The following is a 22,388-nucleotide window of genomic DNA, read 5'->3' as shown; positions in this document are numbered from 1 at the left end:
GTTAAACCGAAAGACATGACGGTGTACTCGTATGAACCATAGCGAGTCACGAAGGCGGTCTTTGGGATATCCTCTTCGCGAACACGGATCTGGTGGTAACCCAACCTCAAGTCGAGCTTAGAGAACACTGACGAACCCGCCAGTTGATCATACAGATCATTGATCCGAGGAAGAGGGTATTTATTCTGAATGGTAGCTTGGTTTATAGGACGGTAGTCTTGAACTAACCGGTTTGTCCCATCCTTCTTCTTGACAAAGAGAGAAGGTGCTCCCCAAGGAGAGCAACTTGGGCGAATGAATCCTTTGCGAAGAGATTTGTCGATTTCCTCCTTAAGCTCAAGGAGTTCATGCGGCGGCATTTTGTAGGGTCGCTTGGCTATAGGAGTGGTGCCTGGTTTCAAGTCGATGATGAATTCGACAGCTCTAGCAGGGGGAATCCCTGGAAGTTCTTCAGGAAAGACGTCGAGGAATTCACGCACGACGGGAATGTTTTCAATGCCCTCGAGTGGTGCAGCATTCAATGCATTCAATGCATAGAGCCTTGCCTCGGCATTTTGCACCAGATGAGCTTGGTAAGTAACTATTTCATCTGAAGGGTGTAGCAGATGGACGGTCTTAGTGGCGCAAACTATAGAAGCAGTATGCGCTTTCAACCAATCCATACCCAAAATGAGGTCGATGTTAGACGACTTCAGGATAATGGGAGAGGCATAGAATTCCAGCCCTTCGATTTCCACGGGGACATCGATGCCAACCAAGGAGGTTTGACACTGTCCCACGGGGGTTTTGACCAATACAGAGGTGTTCATCTCCTCACATTTAACGTCGTGCTTGTATGCAAAATCTTCTGACATGAATGAATGCGATGCACCTGTATCAAATAAAACGGATGCTGGTACTGAATTTACGAGGAGTGTACCCATCACAGTAGCAGGCTGGTCTTGAGCTTCGTTGAGATCAACGTGGTTGGCATGAGCACGACCATAAGACTTAGCATTGTTGTTGCGGGGCTGGTTGTTACCACGGCCCGTTGCTGGAAGGGCAAGTTGATTCTGATTCTGATTGCAGTCCCTGGCACGGTGACCTGGTTGTCCACACTTGTAGCACAGACCATTATTGGGAGTGGGAACAGGAGCTTGGGATGGTGGAGCTGGAAGTCTTGACTGCCTAGATGGTGGTGGAGGCAGACGAGGTGCAGCATAGGTCTGCCTTGGGGCAGATGCATTTGGACGGTACATGCTGTTCGGGATCCATATCTTACGCTTCTGTGAGGGCGAGCCCGAAGATGAGCCCGTGTCACGGTTGCGCCTGTGAGAGCTCTGGTATTCCTGCAGACCAGTTTCGACATTGATGGCCTTGTTCACCAAGGTGGCGAAATCAGCAAAGTCATGCACTAGAAGTGCGAGCTTGATGTCAGCTTGAAGGCCATCACGGAACTTCTCCTGTCTGCGTGCATCAGTTGCAATGTCCTCTTCAGCATAGCGAGACAAGTCCAGAAACTCCCGCTGATAAGCTTCAACAGTTTTGTTGCCTTGGGTGAGGTTGCGGAACTCACGCTTCTTCCGGTCCATGACTCCCTGAGGAATGAAGCGGGCACGGAAAGCTGCTTGGAAGTCTGGCCATGTGATGATTGTTCCAGCTGGCAGAGTACGCCTGTGGCTGTCCCACCATTGAGCTGCGGGTCCCTTCAAGAAGAAGGAAGCAAAGGTGACATAGCTGGCAGGGGCTACATCAGCAGACTCCATCTCATAGGTGATGTCACGGAGCCAGTCATCAGCATCCAGAGGCTGAGTTGAGCTGCGGTAGATGGTTGGGTTGAGGCGTATGAAATCTTGAAGAGTCACTTGGGCTGGCTGCTGGTTCATATTGGGGCGAGGAAACTGAGCCATCATATTTTCCATGAATTGGCGGTTCAGTTCAAACTGTTGGATCATACCAGCCATGTACTCAGGTGGTGGTGGGGCATCGCCACCACGACCACGACCACCTGGTCTAACCATCCTGCTAATATATAACAGGGGTAGTTCAGCATTGAGAAATATTTGCAAAGACAAGAATCATTCATGATGAAACATGCATAACGAAAGGAGCACGATAGCTACTACATAGTAGTCGGCATAACTTACAAAAGGGGTCATGCATAGAGTTCAGTACACAGAGTTCAGTACATAGACTAAAACATCATAGGCGGCACACAGGCTCGCGGCGAATGCAACTAATACTACTAAGCAAGCCTACATCAGTCCCAAGAGGTACTGTGGAGGTAATCGTAGCCCGACAGCTGGTAGTGAGGCAACGGATAGCCCTCCACGTCAGCAGACTGGGGGCCGCGGATACTCAGGTGTAGAGCCCGACGCTCAGGTGGCAGAAGAGGACCAAGTGCGGGAGAGTAGCCTCCCACCTCTGGCCAACCGACACCGTGGGGCATCACGGTCCTGGCTGGGTAGATCGCAGTACGCGGTAGCTGTCCAGATCGGACAAAGGGGTGCAGCAGCGTCAGAGCACGGTAAAGGTGCTGACGGGTGGTGTACATCTCGTGGCGAAGAGCTCGGTTAGCTCGATCCAGCCCATCAGCATGCAGAACCAGGTTCTGATGGTAGAAGGGCTCTCGGGTGACAGTGGAGTAGGCAGCAGTATAGTATCCCTCCGCACCAACATCAGATGCGATAGCAATGTGCCTGAAAGGGGAGGTGTCCAACTCCCGATACTCTCCACGAAGACGTGTCAGAGCAGCATAGGCAGCATCGTGGACAGCCATATCGATGGTCACACCAACACCATGTGCGGTGTGCAGCACAGTAGTGGAGTCATACTCCCGCGAGTAGAGGTGGACGATGGCACGGTACTGCTCCTGGTTAAAGTCCTGGTACTCCTCGTAGACGGTGTACTCAGGGTGCCAGCGATAACCCAGATAGGTCATCATCTCAGCTAGCACAGCCGGTGATCCCGAGGCACCAATGGCCGTCGTGTGGCGCACGACCTGCCTCGTGGGTTCCATCTGAAAGCAAAGACGTTTCAAAGGAGTCAAATGACAGTGTGTGAATTGTTCAAAATACTATTCTAAGAAACAACTATGGCTTATCCAACTTTGGGGTGAATGCGGTCACGGGATCCTAGTGTTAGAGTTAGTAAATTCGTTTAACCCGAGTAGAAGAGAGTTCAGAGTCCCAGAGTAAAGGTCGAGGAGTAAAAGATCCTAGTACCACCCAATGGCGACGTGGGCCCGTAAGACACACAGCCATGTTAGTAAAAGTTTTGTAATGTCTAGACTCGACTTCGGCCAAGGAGTGTGGAAAGGGGGATTCCTACAGGCAGTCGGCTCTGATACCAACTTGTGACGCCCCCGATTTGACCGTACACTAATCATGCACGCAAATGTGTACGATCAAGATCAGGGACTCACGGGAAGATATCACAACACAACTCTAAAACATAAATAAGTCATACAAGCATCATAATACAAGCCAGGGGCCTCGAGGGCTCGAATACAAGTGCTCGATCATAGACGAGTCAGCGGAAGCAACAATATCTGAGTACAGACATAAGTTAAACAAGTTTGCCTTAAGAAGGCTAGCACAAACTGGGATACAGATCGAACGAGGCGCAGGCCTCCTGCCTGGGATCCTCCTAACTACTCCTGGTCGTCGTCAGCGGCCTGCACGTAGTAGTAGGCACCTCCAGTGTCGTAGGTGTCGTCGTCGACGGTGGCGTCTGGCTCCTGGACTCCAACATCTGGTTGCGACAACCAGATAGAAAGGAAAGGGGGAAAAGAGGGAGAGAAGCAACCGTGAGTACTCATCCAAAGTACTCGCAAGCAAGGAGCTACACTACATATGCATGGGTATATGTGTAAAGGGGCATATCAGTGGACTGAACTGCAGAATGCCAGAATAAAAGGGGGATAGCTAGTCCTGTCGAAGACTACGCTTCTGGTCATCTCCATCTTGCAGCATGTAGAAGAGAGTAGATTGAAGTCCTCCAAGTAGCATCGCATAGCATAATCCTACCCGGCGATCCCCTCCTCGTCGCCCTGTTAGAGAGCGATCACCGGGTTGTATCTGGCACTTGGAAGGGTGTATTTTATTCAGTATCCAGTTCTAGTTGTCATAAGGTCAAGGTACAACTCCGGGTCGTCCTTTTACCGAGGGACACGGCTATTCGAATAGATAAACTTCCCTGCAGGGGTGCACCACATAACCCAACACGCTCGATCCCATTTGGCCGGACACACTTTTCTGGGTCATGCCCGGCCTCGTAAGATCAACACGTCGCAGCCCCACCTAGGCTCAACAGAGAGGTCAGCACGCCGGTCTAAACCTATGCGCGCAGGGGTCTGGGCCCATCGCCCTATGCACACCTGCACGTTGCGTACGCGGCCGGAAGCAGACCTAGCCCCTTAATACAAGCGCGAGCTTACGGTCCAATGCGGCGCGCGCCACTCAGTTGCTGACGTCAAAAGAGCTTCGGCTGATACCACGACGTCGGGATACCCATAACTACTCCCACGTAGATGGTTAGTGCGTATAGACCAAATGGCCAGACTCAGATCAAATACCAAGATCTCGTTAAGCGTGTTAAGTAACCGCGAACGCCGACCAGGGCCAGGCCCACCTCTCACCTAGGCGGTCTCAACCTGCCCTGTCGCTCCGCCACAAAGATCCACTCGCGGGTACTCCTACGAGCCGACCCGACTTTAGTCATCACATGTGTCATGTATATAGTATATAAGTATATACCCGTGATCACCGCCCAGGTGATCACGGCCCGATAGTATAGCACAGCAGACGGACAAGAATGTAGGGCCACTGATGGAAAACTAGCATCCTATACTAAGCATGTAGGATTGCAGGTAAAGGTAACAACAGTAGTAGCAAGGATAGGCTATGCATCAGGATAGGATATCGGAAAGCAGTAACATGCTACACTACTCTAATGCAAGCAGTATAGAGAAGAATAGGCGATATCTGGTGATCAAGGGGGGGGCTTGCCTGGTTGCTCTGGCAAGTAGGAGGGGTCGTCAACTCCGTAGTCGAACTGGGCAGCAGCAGTGTCGGTCTCGTAGTCTACCGGAGAGAAGAGGGGGAAGAAACAGTAAATACAATGCAAACATAAACATGACGATGCGTGACATGACAATGAGCAGTGCGAGGTGTGTCCTAACGCGACAGTAGGTGGTACCGGCGAAGGGGGGGAACATCCGGGAAAGTATTCCCGATGTTTTGCGTTTTCGGACAGATGGACCGGAGGGGGAAAGTTGCGAGTTCGATAGGTTAGGGAGGTGTGGTGGACGAACGGACTGCGTATCCGGATTCGTCTCGTCGTTCTGAGCAACTTTCATGTAGAAAACATTTTCATCCGAGTTACGGTTTAAAAGATATGAATTTTCAAAGATTATTCAAATTTCTGGAATTATTTGAATTTAGGAAAAATGAATTATGACGTCAGCATGAGGTAATGCTGACGTCAGCAGGTCAACAGGTCGGCTGACCAGTCAAACCAGACAGGTGGGTCCTACCTGTCATAGACAGTGGACTAACAGAAGATTAAACTAACTAAAATTAGATTAATTAACTACTGGACCCCACCTGTCATTGTCTAATCATCTAAACTAATTAGTTTTAATTATTAAAATGTTTTAATTACCTGATTAAGTGGTGGGGCCCGCACGTCAGTGGCTGGGGCCTGCCCAGTCAGCCCAGTTGACCAGGTCAACTGGTCAACAGGTCAACAGGTGGCCAGGGGGCCCACTGGCAGTGACCCAGGGGGTGGCCCCAGGTGTGCCAGCTCAGCGCGGCCGGCGGCTCAACGCCGGCGACGCCAAACGCGGCGGCGCGGCTCGGATCTCGCCGGAAAACGCGTACAGGGCTCGGGGAGGAGCGGGGTTAGCCTCATTCGAACGAGCTCTCAGCGCCGCATCCAGTGTTGGCCGTAGCATCGCCGGACTTGGCCGGAATCGGCGCCGGTGAGCGGCGGAGGTGGCGGCGTGCACGGGTGCTCGACGAAAACGGAGCTACGGCGTGCTATCGAGCAAACGGAGAGGCTGGGGAGTAACTACGTGGTGCGGCGAGTCTAATGGGTACGGGCCCGTGACCAAACCGTCACCGGAGACGCGTCGGCGGCGAGCTCCGCGGCGACGCGTTCGGCCTCGTCGTGAGAGCTAGCTAAGGTTCGCGCGAGAGCAAACGGAGAAGGGTAGGAGGTAGAGGAGCTCACCGCGCGGCACACGGAGGCCGGTGAGAGGCTTAGTAGCAGCAGCAGTCGCCGGAGTCGAAGAAGACGACGGCGACCCGAGGAAGAAGGCGACGGCGTTGGGGGTGATGTAGGGGGTCCCGGCTCGAGCAGGTGGTCGGGGAGGACGGGCTCGACGCGGCGGAGCTCGTGGACACGTCGGGGAGGAGAACGGGGCTCGGTGGCCGCGGGAACGACGGCGGCACGTCGGCGACCGCGCTCGGGCGGTGGGGAAGGAGGGAGCGGCGTGGATCTGGGGGGGAGAGGGAGAGGCGCAGAGGCCGAGAGGGTGAGCGGGGGCGAGTGGGAGAGGGGCCCGAGGAGGCGGGGGCGCTGGCGTCCTTATCCTCGACGCCGGCGAGGGGGGTCCGGCGGGGACGCGCCTGTTGCGACCCCGGTCGGGGGAACAGGGGGGAAGGCGACCCGGGGAGGTGGGCCAGGCCGGCTGGGCCTGGGGTCGGCCCAGTTGGGCCAGGGTGCCAGTGGGGGGGGCTTCTCCTTCTCTTTTTTTTTTTGTTCTGTTTCTTTTGTATTTTCTTTTTATTTATTTATTTTCTTTTCTGTTTTATTTCAATTTAATTTATTTAGGCATTTTATAAAAATACGTTTTCTTTAGTATAATTACCGTTGTAATATTTGGCACCCACCGAACATTTTGTTTCAATTTTTGAAAAACCTTTTCTGTCGGCATTAATTTAAATTTGAACTTTGAAACGGTTTTGGATCATCGCACGGTTAACAACAGTAACCGAGGTGACGTGGCATGATTAGCGGGGAATTACTGTAGCTTGATTCCCCGGGCGTTACAATCGCCCACAACTACTTTGTGTTCTACTCGTGCATAGAATCTACGCATAGACCTAGCTCATGATGCCACTGTTGGGTAACGTAGCAATAATTCAAAATTTTCACGTGTCACCAAGATCAATCTAGGAGATTCTAGCGACAAGAGAGAGGCGAGCTGCATCTTCATACCCTTGAAGATCGCTAAGCGGAACGCGTTACAAGAACACGGTTGATGGAGTCGTACTATCGCAGCGATTCAAAATGCGGAAGATCCGATCTAGCGCCGATCGGACGAATGCTCCGCGTTCAACACACGTACAGCCCGGGGACATCTCCTCCTTCTTGATCCAGCAAGGGGAGAGAGAAGTTGGGGAGAACTCCAACAGCACGACGGCGTGCGTGGCAATGGAGCTCTGGTTTCTCCGGCAGAGCTTCGCTAAGCACTACGGAGGGGAGGAGGTGTATGAGGAGGAGGGATGCGCCAGGAAGAGGTGCGGCTGCCCTCCCACCCTCCCACTATAATAGGGGCAAGGGCAGAGGGGAAGGCGCCCTGGGTTTCCCTAGGGGCGGCGCCAAGCAGATTGGATCTCCCTAGGGAAAATCCTAGGGAGACTTGCCCCCCAAGCCAAGCAGTGGAGGCTTGCCTCCCAAGCCAGGTGGAGGCGCCCCACCTCCCAAGTAACGTGGGAAAGGGTGTGGGGGGTGCACCACCCCTTAGTGGCCTGGTTTGCCCCTTCCCTTTGGCCCATGAGGCCCTCCAACACTTGCCGGGGATCCCGAAACACCTTTCGGTTGCATGTGGCCATAGCCTGGTACCCCCGAAACACTTCCGGACTCCAATACCTTCGTCCAATATATCGATTTTCACCGCCGGACCATTTCGGAACTCCTCGTGATGTTCGGGATCTCATCCGGGACTCCGAACAACCTTCGGTAACCACATACTATTTCCCATAACAACTCTAGCGTCACCGAACCTTAAGTGTGTAGACCCTACGGGTTCGGGAACCATGCAGACATGACCGAGACACCTCTCCGGCCAATAACCAATAGCGGTATCTGGATACCCATATTGGCTCCCACATGTTCCACGATGATCTCATCGGATGAACCACGATGTCGGGGATTCAATCAATCCCGTCTACAATTTCCTTTGTCTATCGGTATGTTACTTGCCCGAGATTCGATCGTCGGTATCCCAATACCTCGTTCAATCTCGTTACCGGCAAGTCTCTTTACTCGTTCCGTAACGCATGATCCCGTGGCTAACTCATTAGTCACATTGAGCTCATTATGATGATGCATTACCGAGTGGGCCCAGAGATACCTCTCCATCATACGGAGTGACAAATCCCAGTCTCGATTCGTGCCAACCCAACAGACACTTTCGGAGATACCTGTAGTGCACCTTTATAGCCACCCAGTTACGTTGTGAAGTTTGGTACACCCAAAGCATTCCTACGGTATCCGGGAGTTGCACAATCTCATGGTCTAAGGAAACGACACTTGACATTAGAAAAGCTCTTAGCAAACAAACTACACGATCTTGTGCTATGCTTAGGATTGGGTCTTGTCCATCACATCATTCTCCTAATGATGTGATCCCGTTATCAATGACATCCAATGTCCATGGTCAGGAAACCATAACCATCTATTGATCAACGAGCTAGTCAACTAGAGGCTTACTAGGGACATGTTGTGGTCTATGTATTCACACATGTATTATGGTTTCCAGTTAATACAATTATAGCATGAACAATAGACAATTATCATGAACAAGGAAATACAATAATAACCATTTTATTATTGCCTCTAGGGCATATTTCCAACATGTTCAGCCGGGCGTGCAGCGTGCAGCGCAGTACTATTCGATTTGACAGCTACTAGTATATTATAAAAAAGAAAGAAGAGTAGTAGAGATAGAGATAAGAGTAGAGATAGAGACTAGGGAGGAGCACCATCTACTGCTTCGTGTGCTACTCCTGCGCTCCATTCGGCGGCCGCAACATCCCCTACAGCCACTCCCTCCTGCGCTCCATTCGGTGGGCGCTGTTGAAATTTGGGGAGCGCACTCTCGTGACTGCTGGCGACGACGACTTCTTTCCCGACCTCGGCAACCTCTTCCTCAACGACATGGGCGACAACCTCAATGCCAACGGTGCTGCTCCCGTTGCACCGTATGTGTTTCTGTCCTTCCTGTTTGAAATCGCAGTAGAATTCATGTTTCTATTCTGTGTCCTAGATTCGATCTGTTCATCTACTATGCTAGTCCACATGATTAGTTTAATCTCTGTTATAGCCGTGATGATTTATTTTGTGCTTATTCAGACTAAATCTCATAGTAACTTGCTCATATATTCAACTGGCGCACCGTCCCCTACAGCCACTCCCGTTTCTTGGACGGCCTGGTCGATGCCTCCAAGGAGCCCTTCGTCTACTGCTATGAGTGCCAGATGCCATTTTGGGGCTCGCCGGCGGACCTCGTGCATCACCTCACGCAGCCGTCCGTCTATCACTACTGGCCCTTGGCGGAGAACATCAAGTACGAGACGTGCTACCCGTTCACCGTGCCGAAGTCGCTGGAGGATCACCAACGCCTGCTAGTCTCGGAGGAGGACGAAAGCGTCTTCCTCTTGATCGTGGGCACCGGCGAGGGCCGCGCAGGCCGCCGCCCCGTCTCTGTAGTGTGCGTCAGGGGTGACGCCGCTGACGCTGACACTGACACGAGGCCGATGTATGGGTGCGTGCTCACCGTTACTACCCCTCGGAGGTACGTGGGCGGCGACACTGGCTACATCAAGCCGACTAGGACTGTGCAGAGCTGGGACCTTCCCGCCGATGTGGACACGGAAGACGCATGTTATGATTTGACACCCAACAATGTGCACGGGGACTCCAAGGAGGTTCACCTGGACATATGCATTACCAAGTTAAATGTTGATCATTAGTCTTCGCTCAATGTAATCCGCTGTCTAAGCATGTGGAGACTTCCATGCATGATCTTGCTCTATTGGAGTATCGCACATGAATAAAAGTGTATCCATTTATGGTTTAGTCTAGAATCTTCCATGTATGAAATTTTTACTACAATACTGGTGAAAGACTTATGATGAACCATTTCTTACATCTCCTCTACCCCCTTCCAAGTCATCCTGGTTTCATCCTTCCGTCTAGGTGTATAAGGGCATGGTTAATACTTAATAGTATAGCCAACTGTTGACTATATGAAAGTGCCATGTCCTCTGTAGCTATCAATCGATACTCAAAAACTAATTCTTAAAGATCATTTCTTGCAAAGCACAATAAGTGTTATTTCTTCACAAGTTTTGGATGCAGGTTGAACAGTTGAACGCTTTTGTTTGCAAAAGATAATTTTTTTATCTATTTCACCCGGATGTTTGTGAGCTCTAGAGATGAAATAATATCCGAAGAAACCTATCGATACCCGTTACACATGAGATGACCCCCACATCCTTTGTCAAAATAAACAACTCCCCGATCAATGCATTTCACTGTTCCGTGCAACGCACGGGCACCTTACTATAGATTAGTACAAATTGAACTAACATTATATATAGTACGATAAATGCTGATGCATGTCACCTAAAATTATATCACTGAAAACTATGTTCAAATACGAATCCAACGATATAGTTTTTGTTGACATGCACTAACATTTTGTCAGTTAAATCTTCAGTCAAATTCAATGGGGGACTAATAAACCACGACCGATGTAGTACTAGTGTAGAGGGCAGCGCTGCACGCGAGTCTCACCCCGCTTGTGGCGCGGCAGTAAAGCCGTCATATCACAAAACCCAACCACTCCCAGTAATAAGTGGCCTGGTAAAATAAACGGACAAGCAACCATCACATCCCTCCGTATTTTTTGCATTTCATCTCTCTGCATTTACTTTCTCTGGTTCATCTCGCACACTCGATCCCTAGTATCCCTAGCTACTACTCCTAGGGCCAGTTGTTTTGGCGTCTTAAAAAATAAGCCGTCTCTTCCCAGCTTTTCCCATAAGACTAGTCACAGTGGAGAATAACATTAAGGCGCCTCACTCATTTATTTGGGCTTCTAAACTACTACTAGCTCCGTCCTGGTTTATAGGTCACCTTTGTAGTTCGTGCCAAATTTCGACCAAATATTTAGCTAACAAAATGTTAATGCATGTCAACAAAAATTATATCGTTGGATTCATATTTCAACATAGTTTTCAATGATATAATTTTTGGTAACATGCATGAACGTTTTGTTAGTTCAATACATAGTCAAAATTTGACACAATATACAATGGGGACCAATAAACCAGGACGGAGGTAGTACTAGTAGTACCTCCGTCCTGGTTTATTCGTCACCATTGTAATTTGTGCTAAATTTTGACCATAGATTTAACCGATAAAATGTTAGTTCATGTGACATATGCACGTACTTACAAAATGCGTACGGATACACAAGGTTTCCAAACTTTTCCTTTTACATACCTAATTAAAGACGCTAATAATTCCCGAACGTTCGGGATTTATCATTTGCATCCCAAAACTAATGAGATCGCCTTACGAAACTAAATTATATTCCTAATAAAAGCCACGACGCTCGCAGGAGCTCTTGCGGTGCGCCACGAGTGCCCTGGTGCGCGGCCGTTTCCCAGCGCGCCGACACAACGCCTCTTCCTTAGCCTCGCAACTCACGAGGTGCTGATTGGCGGCTTGCCGGTGGGCGAGCGCGGTCTCACCGGTGTGGTGATCCGGCGCCAACAGGTACTCCTCCTGGCTGGATGCGTGCACCCGGTCCACGTACCGCCAAGCGTAGATGAGGCGCTTGGGCCCGACTGCACTCAGGTCTTTGGCACTGGCGTCCTCCGCCACCCTCACAACCCTCGCACGAGCCTTCTGCCAAAGAGCCAATTGCCCGAATCTCTCGGACGCGACATAGGCCTGCCAGGCAGCTTGCCCAGCGGCGTGCTTCTCTTCCTCGGCCTTCTTCTCCGCCTCTATTTTGGCGCGCTCTGCCGGAGGCAAAGCCTCCCATAAGGCGACATCCATTTCTTTCCAAAGCTCCTCAAGGCTGGGAGGGGCTCGGCGGGCGACGCGGCGTTCTCCTCATAGCGGGGAGCCGACGCGTCCTCCGACGCGCGTTCCGGGGAGATTAGGAACGCCGACGCGTCCACCTCGACGCGTCGCGGCGAGGAGCGGAATGCCGACGCGTCCTCCTCGACTAGTGGCGGCGAGGAACGGAACGGTGACGCGTCCTCCTCGACTAGTGGTGGCGAGGAATGGAATGGCGACGCGTGACCGTCCGCACGATGCAGCAAGGGGCGCCTAGGGCTTGGGAGGGGGATGCCATGGTGGTCGACGTGAGAGGGAGGGGGAGGAGATAGCGATGAACGTGAGCGTTCTTCTGAATGCCGTAGGAGGCGCAGTATTTCTAGCGAGCAATGGCACACCTACGTAATATATGGACTGAGCTTCACTGACTTAACTGTAGGTCTAGTTGCGTCACTTACATGTGGGCCAGATGCCTGTTGGGCCCACATGTCAGTGACCCAATGCACCTACAATTAAGTAACTGAAGCAACTATGTGGGCATATTTGTTGGAGTAAATTACGGGTGAGGGAAGGGGTGGAAATATTGCTGGTCACAATAGATTGGACGAGCGCGGTGGAGGAGAGTCATGCATGCAGATTTTTTCCACACGGGGTGGAGTGGTGGGACCGCTGGAGGGAGAAGGATAGTCAAGCAGGTGTTCAGATTTCAAGGTGCACTAAATTATTGCATGCGATGATTAAGGCTGGCCATAGTGGTGGTAATGTGGTACTCCCTCCTTTCCGATTTAATTTGAAAATCTCTTCAACCAAGGTAGATGATGAATGGTGGAATTAATTCCGTAGTTTGCAAAAGTACTTAATTAGTACTCTCGTTTTTCTAAAAAAATTGTGTAAACCAATGCATTAATTACACCACATATATAGCATGACCACTCCTATAAAAATCTCAGTTGGTGGTGATGGTATGTCTGCCTCTAGACAACGTGAGCCGTTCGATCTACTTGGAACCAACGGCTGAGATGCGTGTGCATAGAGACATGGCCTTGCCACTGGAGGTACTGTATAGCAGATATTTACCCACCTCGGCCACTGTATAAAATACGGAACTACTCATTCCAGCCTCATTTCCTTTCTGGTTCATCTCCTTGCATTCTTGCCGGCGGCGGCGAAGGTTCCTGAAGATGGAGTCCAGACTCTAGAAACCACTACAAAAACTATTCCACCGCCTCTATCTTTTTTTCATAGGATTCCATCGCCTCTATCTTGGTAAGAGTAGGTGAAATTTTTGAATTGAGCCCTTTAAACTAGAAGGGAGGTAGTGGTACTCTAATAGCTAACCTTGTTGTGATGACTATATAGGACATGGCACGCCCCTGGATGGAGGAACTAGTCTGCATTGTGCATTTAAGTTTTGTCTGAAGTCAATGTACCTCTACTTTGACCAAACTTATAGAAAAATGTACATCAACATTCACAATGTCAAATCAATATTTTTATACTCATTAATATAATCAGTATTGTAGATATTGATATTTTTAGTACAAATTTGGTCAAAAACTTTACAAACGGTTGACGGAAGTAAAAAGGACCAGAGGGAGTATCATGCATGCGGAGTAGGCAAAAAAATTGCTCATTTATAGCCGGTCGAAGTCTCAAAGGGCGCGACCGCACGAGGGAGGAGAAGGTCGTGGGAGGCGCGACGGTTGAGGGAATTAAATGAAGTTACATCCACACGTCGGCATGGCGTGCGAACAGGCAGGAGCTATACCGTCAGGCCTACGATATGGGTCTAGTAGACATGACATCTAGTGGGTCCCGCATAGTACTCGAGAACTCTTTGGGGGCTTGCACCGTTTATCCACCGGGCAAGCCAACAACCCCACGCCGTTCGCACGCCCTACTCGTCCCCGTCTTCTACCTTACAATAGTTTGCTCCCAGTCATCCCGTCTTTTCACATTACACCAGTTCAACTTCTCCTAACCCTCCGCCAAAATCCATGGCCTCCCAAATCTCCATGGTCACCGCTGAGTACTAGGTTAGAGCCATCACCGGCGATGAGTTCATCGTCATCTACACCCGTGGATCTGCGATGGTGAAAGCATGCCTTGCTCGCTTCCTGCGCATGTTCAACAGTTCAAAGGATGAGTGGGTCACTGGGCTAGATGTTGAGTACACCACAGTCCTGGAAAGCGAGAAGATTCTATAGGAGGCAGAGAAGAAGAAGCCCACCGTGATCCAGGTTTGCGTACATAACGTGTGCTTGGTCTACCACATATGCCGTGCCGACGTTGAGGGCCAAGATTTTAAGAACTTCCTCAAGGACGAAAGAGTGAAATTCGTTACTGTAGACTTTAGGAACGACAGGGATGTCCTGGGTCGGATAGACTTTGTTGTAGGCTAGCCCTTCTATCTCCAGAAGGCAAGCCTGGTGTCCTCCTCTCAGCCTTCAATGCTGACCCTGGCAGCAGCCATGATTGATCCTTCGTACGCTAAACTGAAGAAACCTCACCACGAGTTTCATCATGCATGGGAGTCGAAGACAATAGATGAAGATCACATCCTGTACGCAGCAATGGATGCCTACCTTTGTTTAAATATCTACAAGGGTTGGATGAAGAAGCAGAGCCCAGTGTCCGGTTCAAGCAAAGAACCGGCGACAAAGAGGAAGAGGAAGAGGGACGAGGATGTGGACTCGGACTCCGAGTAAGGTGGCAGTGCCGTCGCTCATGCTGGTTCTACTACAGTGTCAAGAGGACTAGTTGCTTAGTTTTATTTCAGGGGCGTGTTGTGCTGAGCCCCCAGCAGAACTATGTTTATGTTCTTTCTCGTTATTTGAATTTTATGTTCTTTCTCGTTATTTGAACTCTTTAGTACGTACAGTAGTACTAGTATTATGTCTTACTACTATTCTTCTTGCAGTTGGTACTACTGCTCGTATCTTTGTGTTCCTACTGTACTTGATACGTTCATACTGGTAGTATAATTTGGGTCAGTCGATTTGTGAAAGAAGTTTGACGGAGCGAAGGAAGAAGACGGTAGAGAAGGTACTCCAGTATCTATATTAGGGTGGCAAGGTGCCCATGATCTATCTTATGAGTGTTGGGTGTGGAATGCGGTTCGCCGGAAAAAATGGATCATGCCCGGGGTTAAACGGATGGCGGGGGAGGGGGGAGCAGGGCGGTGGCAGGCGGTTCAGGGGAGGGCGGGGTGGCGGCAGGCAGTTAGGTGTGTGGCGGGCTGAGAAGATGAATAGTACATCAATTTCGGAGGTTGAAGAAGCCCTTCTTGCCATCCATGTTGCATCCAATGGCTCACAAGAGTCGGCTGACCCAAATTGCTCCTTCAGATTGCAGGATCCATGTGGCACTCAAGGTCTCGAAGGTAGATTTCGCGTCCGCACCCAGTTTGCGGGCTCGACGCGGGCGCGACCGGCTTCCACCGCGACAGCCACCATGCGCGCCTCCTCCGCGTGGGCGGAGACGAAAATGACACGCTAGTTCCTCCTCGCCGGCGTGCAGGAGCACGCGCTCGTCCTCCTCTTCGTATGCTGCGTGCATAGACGCGGCTCCACCAGCTGCTCGCGTGCTTGGTAGCACGGCAGCATCGCGAGGAGGGAGTGCAGATGACATGAGCGGGCGAGCCTTCGGCTTCATGGTACAGGGATGGCGGCGACACGGCGATGATGGGCGAGAAATGGTTGGCCGGAGCAGGCGGGCACCGGCATGCGCAACGGCGGCGGCATATTAATGAGTGCGTGTATGGGAGCTTAGTTTAGTTTTATATAGGGTTGGTCAAACTTAAAAGAAAACCGTACTAGTACACGTAAACATTAGACTGAGGCAGCGCTTATATTAGGTACCACAGCCACGATACGGAATCCTGTGCAAGCGCGTGAACCGCGGCCGCGCGGTCGATCGAGCGGTGCGTCACCGTGTCACGCTCGAAGGACATCCACCGAACCTTTTTGTGTGTGTGAAAACAATCCCCGAATAGTACTCAACTTTTTGTCCTGGAAAAGTTCTTGACGCTACAATATATCCATATATTTGAATTTAGCTCCAGTTTGTGTGTATTTGGATCTGGACGTTTTAGGTGCGCCCTAGTTTTTTTAATACAGATTTTGTGTGTGTGACTGAGAGAGAACGTGTGTATGTGTCCATATGTGTGTTGTGGCGGAAGGGAAATGTGGAGACGGTGTGCGCGTGATATAAACATAGAGAGGTGTGAATGTGCAAATGATCCTGCATGAGTGAGACATAGACAGATGCCGATACGTTGTGTATACATGAGAGAACGGTCTTCTATTTGTACTTGTGTGTGTGTGTGAGAGAGAGAGAGAGAGAGTGAAAGATCGTGGATGTCGCCTAGAGGGGGGGGGGTGAATAGGCGCTTTAAAATAATTACGGTTTAGGCTTGAACAAATGCGGAATAAACCTAGCGGTTAATTTGTCAAGCAGAAAACCTACAACAACTAGGCTCACCTATGTGCACCAACAACTTATGCTAAGCAAGATAAACTACTAGGTGATAGCAAGATATATGACAAGAAACAATATGGCTATCACAAAGTAAAGTGCATAAGTAAAGAGCTCGGGTAAGAGATAACCGAGGCACGCGGAGACGACGATGTATCCCGAAGTTCACACCCTTGCGGATGCAAATCTCCGTTTGGAGCGGTGTGGAGGCACAATGCTCCCCAAGAAGCCACTAGGGCCACCGTAATCTCCTCACGCCCTCACACAATGCAATATGCCGTGATTCCACTAAGGGACCCTTGAGGGCGGTCACCGAACCAGTACAAATGGCAACCCTTGGGGGCGGTCACCAAACCCGTACACTTTGGCAACCCTTGGGGGCGGTCACCGGTACCCGTCAAATTGCTTGGGGCGATCTCCACAACCTAATTGGAGACCCCGACGCTTGCCCGGAGCTTTACACCACAATGATTGAGCTCCGAACAACACCAACCATCTAGGGCGCCAAGGCACCCAAGAGGAACAAGCTCTAGGGTGCCCAAACACCCAAGAGTAATAAGCTTATCAAACTTCACTTCCACGTATCACCGTGGAGAACTCAAACCTATGCACCAAATGCAATGGCAAGGGCACACGGAGTGCCCAAGTCCTTCTCTCTCAAATCCCACTGAAGCAACTAATGCTAGGGAGGAAAATGAGAGGAAGAACAAGAAGGAGAACACCAAGAACTCCAAGATCTAGATCCAAGGGGTTCCCCTCACATAGAGGAGAAAGTGATTGGTGGAAATGTGGATCTAGATCTCCTCTCTCTTTTTCCTCAAAAACTAGCAAGAATCCATGGAGGGATTGAGAGTTAGTAAGCTCGAAGAAGGTCAACAATGGGGGAAGAACACGAGCTCAAAGGATAAGGTTCGTTGGGGAAGAAGACCCCCTTTTATAGGAGGGGAAAAATCCAACCGTTATGTGCTCAGCCCGCACACAAGCGGTACTACCGCTCGGGCGGAAGAAGCATGGAAATGGAGCAACAAAACATGAACCTTGGGGCGGTAGTACCGCTTATAAGCGGTACCGCTCACCCCAGCGGTACTACCGCTAGAGGAGCAGAACAAGGGACCAAATGAGGCAGGGCAGAGCAAAGTACGGCGGCAGTAATGCAGTAGCGGTACAACCGCCCGACCGGAGCGGTACTACTGCTTATAGGCGGTACTACTGCCTAATTGGGGTTGTACTACCGCTTATAGGTGGAACTGCCGTGCCTTACTGCCGTGCAACTACTGCTAAACCCGGCACGAAAAGTGCAAGACCCAAAATCGAGGCGGTAGTAGTAGAGCGGTACTGGAGCGGTACTACCGCATGACAAGCGGTATTACCGCTACCGACCATGGTACTACCGCAGGGAGAAAACCCGAAACTGCCATAACTTCTTCATGAGAGCTCCGAATTGAGCAAACTCAAGCTTGTTGGATAGAGGAAGACTAGTAGCATCAAATAGAGGAGTGAAACCTCCAACCGAGAAGAACCGGCATACCCTCCAACATCGAAAACATCATAGAAGAAGCAAGCGAACTCCGTTTTCGATGAACTCAAGCTTGTCAGCAAGATGACCATAAGCTCCAAAACTCACAAAGAGAAGAACCAAACAAGAACCAATAAAGATTATGCAAGGATGCAATGGTTTGAGCTCTCTATGAACGATACGATCAAGCTACTCATCGAGAGCCCCCCTTGATAGTACGGCAATTGATCCTATAACCCGGTCTCCTAACTACCACCATGAGACCGGTAAAATAGAAAACCTATCAAGGGCAAACCTTTGCCTTGCACATAGTCCACTTGAGCTAGATGATGACGATCTTGACTCCCTCAAGTTGGACCACCTTTCTTGATTGTGATGGCTTGATGAAGACTAGTTGATTGCTCCCCAATAAACAACTATGGGTGAGCCACTCTTCTGCACATCTTCACAAGTCCATTGTCACCACAATGGACGGCAAGCTTCAAGCACTTGATCTCTTCGTGATGCTCCACTTGAACTTGCACACGACAACCTTGATGACGATCACCACTTGATGTCATCCTTTCCATGGGTTGAGTGATATCTTCCTCTTGACGCAAGCCCATGAACACGTACCTAACCCCACATAGAACTCTCACATAGACCATGGGTTAGTACAGAAAGCACAATGGACAATGCTTACCATACCATGAGATCACTTGATCCCACTCGGTGTATCTTCTACGCTTTGTGTGATGATCAACTTGAATCACTCTCTGTACTTGGTCTTGATCAACCTTGACTCTTTCCAACTCTATGACCAAACTTTGGATAATTCCTTAATACCACCTTGGTCAACTCATAAACTCCTTGAAACCAACACATGTACTTCAAGAAATGCCTATGGAAAAATCCTTCAAATATAACTCAATGCAACCATTAGTCCATAGAGAATGTCATCAATTACCAAAACCACACATGGGGGCACCGCATGTCCTTCCAGAGAGGAGCATCCGTAACACAACAACCATCTCTCTCGATTCGTCCGTGCCTCGCACGATCGCATGTAACACATGCATCAACGCACACATTTTGACACCCTCACCCGACCAGTGCCCACCTCAAGGACCGCACATCGCTCTCTATCTCGCACGCCCAATCTCTTCGTGAAAACCCTATTTAGCATGTAGCTTTCCGTCACATACAAAGACATTTCTCTCCATAGGTTTGATTTCTCTCAATACCTGACACACACACACACACACCGCACACACACTCCCCCTCCCCCGAGCACACAATTCATCCCCATCCATGGCTATATGGCGACCACTCTCTCTTGTGCTTCTCTACACCCAAGCATGCACAACACCTCAACCTTCAAAGAGGGCATCGAGGGATCGAAGACGGTGACCACACTGCACTAGAGAATGCGGGGCCATTTGGAAGCAGGATGATGTGACAACGACTGACTGACTCCTCCTCCCCTCTCTCCCGCACAAAAATACCAATCCCTCTCTCTCCCACACAAAATTATCAATCCCTCAACCCACGAGATCCTTCCCCTCTCGTCCATGTTTTTCCAGCTCTCTCATCAAACCTGTTGTCTCTTCTACTTCCACGTCTACATAATCCAGATGCAAACACATCTCACATATATTACATGTCTCCATCTATCTCACAGACCTAACTTCTTCCTCTCTCTCTCTCCCTCCCTCTCGTTAGGTTTGTCTCCTACTCTCTTGTCCACATACACACAATCTTTACCGCCCTATCTGCTCCATCTTCACAAGCTCTCTCTACACGTTTCATTCACACATTGGGATGTGTTCAAAATGTTGCTTTTATAATGGATGATGTAGAGTTATGGTTGGTTTTGTTGCATCCTACAAAGTAATACCTATGAAATGCATTTAGATTCTCATTTGATTGGGATTATGTGAGTTTGAGCATATTGTGAAGTACTATAGACCTCGTATACATCTTGGAATTCAACAATGATTATAACTATTGAATTGTATAGACCATTACATTCGAAGTCAGTAGCCTAATATATTTATTTCACAATTACAACAAATGATTAATTCACTACAAACTAAGAAAACAAATGTTTACTCCCTCCGTTTTTATTTAAGTCCGCGTATTAGCATTGGTCAAAGTCAAGTTTTGTAAACTCTCAGAAAGTTTATAACAAAAAAAATTAACATATACAATAACAAATAAATACCATTAGATTCATTATTGAGTGTACTTTCACATCATACATATTTGTTATGGTAAATGTTAAATTTTTTCTTTAAACTTGGTCAAACTTTAGGAAGTTTGACTTCGGTCAAACCTAATATGCAGTTAATAAAATCGGAGGGAGTACTAGTAGTTACTAGTACTACTCGCTAGTTGCTTAGCCCAATCACCCAACAGGCCACACGGGGAGTTCAGTGCCATAAAATTTTGAGGTCGGCGGGAAAATCTCCCGCGACCCTGATTCGAGTAGTGTGAAGTTACCATCATAACCTTCGGAACAGGTCTACGGATTATAATTGGTGGGGGCCTGTTTTCATAACTTCAGGTTCACCCTACCCAGCCAACCCCACCCCGGCACCCAGAGTAGTACACCTGAATACTCCCCATTTTCTATCCCCACACCAAAATAGACTTCTCCACGGCACTGCAGCCTTCGTGCTCCTCCCCTTCTCCATTGGCGGACTCGTCCACCGCAGCGCATCTACCTCATCGACGACCTCGTACGCCGCACTGGAGCCGGTCCACCGTTGTCGTCGTACACGGAGCCTCTTCCCTGGCACCGTCTTCCATGGTCTCAGATCTGCTTCTCGGAAGCCGATGCCAAGCGCAGAAGCACCACCGTCGTGGACAATGAACTGACTCCCGTTGCTGACCATGATGCACAGAGGCCGCCGCGACCATCGTTCTCCTCCTCGATTGGTAATGTGTGTATTGAATCACTTAGCAGTACACGTGCAGTTCCAATTCTGTTCATACGTACCCTTCAAATTTCCTGGTTGCTATTGTTCCCGTAAAAGTAATTGGTTATAGCCTCCATTGTCCAACAGAATATCGGCTTGTAATTGTGCGTCGCTCCTGTATCGCGTTGTGCTTGGGTAGGTTCTTCATCCGCAACCAGTAGTGTGGCAAATGATGGAAAGTTTTTTTAGAACTAGCAAGATGCCCATGCGTTGCACGGAACATCAAGAGGCATTTGTATGAGTAGTTTATCTTGTAGGAGAAAATGATGAACGAGGGAAGGCCTTATTTGCAAATCTGGAGAGGGGTGTGGGTATCTTTCTGCAAAATTGCCATAGTTTCCTTCCTATCTATCGGATATAAATCGGACGGCCTATATTCCAGGATGGCAGGCACACCATCATCATCAACTCTGTTTTGTAAAAGAAAAAAAAGTAGAAAAAAGAGTAGAGAGTAGAGAAGTAGAGATAAATATCAAATATAAAATAAATATAACAGTAGAGAAGAGAGTAGAGATAAATATTAAATATAAAATAAATATAACAGTAGAGAAGAGAGTAGAGATAGCAGGGACGTCGGGAAAGGATCGCGCGCGCGGGAAAAAGCTGCCGGGCGCGCGCTAGTTTTGGCGCGCGGCGTCTAGCACGCTTTATAAAATCCAGCGCCCTCCCACCGCTCTGTACCTTGCCACCGCTCTCTCCCCGCTCTGTGCCTCGCCACCGCTCTCTCCCCGCTCTGTGCCTCACCACCGCTCTCTCCCCGCTCTGTGCCTCGCCACCGCTCTCTCCCCGCTCTGCGCCTCACCACCGCTCTCTCCCAGCTCTTTCTCGCCTCGCCACCGCCACGCCACCATGCGGCCGCTGTTGGGGATCGTTGCAGAAATCAGAATTTTTCTACGCATCACCAAGATCAATCTATGAAGAGACTAGCAACGAGAGAGAGGGGAGTGTATCTTCATACCCTTGAAGATCGCGATGCGGCAGCGTTACAAGAACGCGGTTGGTGGAGTCGTACATGCAGCGATTCAGATCACGGTCGATTCCGATCTAAGCGCCGAACAACGGTGCCTCCGCGTTCAACACACGTGCAGCCCGGTGACATCTCCTGCGCCTTGATCCAGCAAGGAGGAGGGCGAGGTTGGGGAAGACAACTCCAGCAGCAGCACGACGGCGTGGTGGTGTTGGAGCAGCGTGGTTCTCCAGTAGGGCTTCGCCAAGCACTACGAGGGACGAGGAGGTGCAGAGGTTGGGCTGCGCCGAGAGAGAGAGACTCGTGTATGGCAGCCACAAAACCCCCACTATATATAGGAGGGGAGGGGGTGCACCCCCTCTAGGGTTCCCACCCTAGGGGGGCGGCAGCCGTAGATGGGATGGAG

The sequence above is a fragment of the Triticum aestivum genome, chromosome 3D (genome assembly GCF_018294505.1).
Source record: "Triticum aestivum cultivar Chinese Spring chromosome 3D, IWGSC CS RefSeq v2.1, whole genome shotgun sequence".
Classification (NCBI taxonomy): Eukaryota; Viridiplantae; Streptophyta; class Magnoliopsida; order Poales; family Poaceae; genus Triticum; species Triticum aestivum.
Note: the sequence above shows the minus strand (reverse complement) of the source record.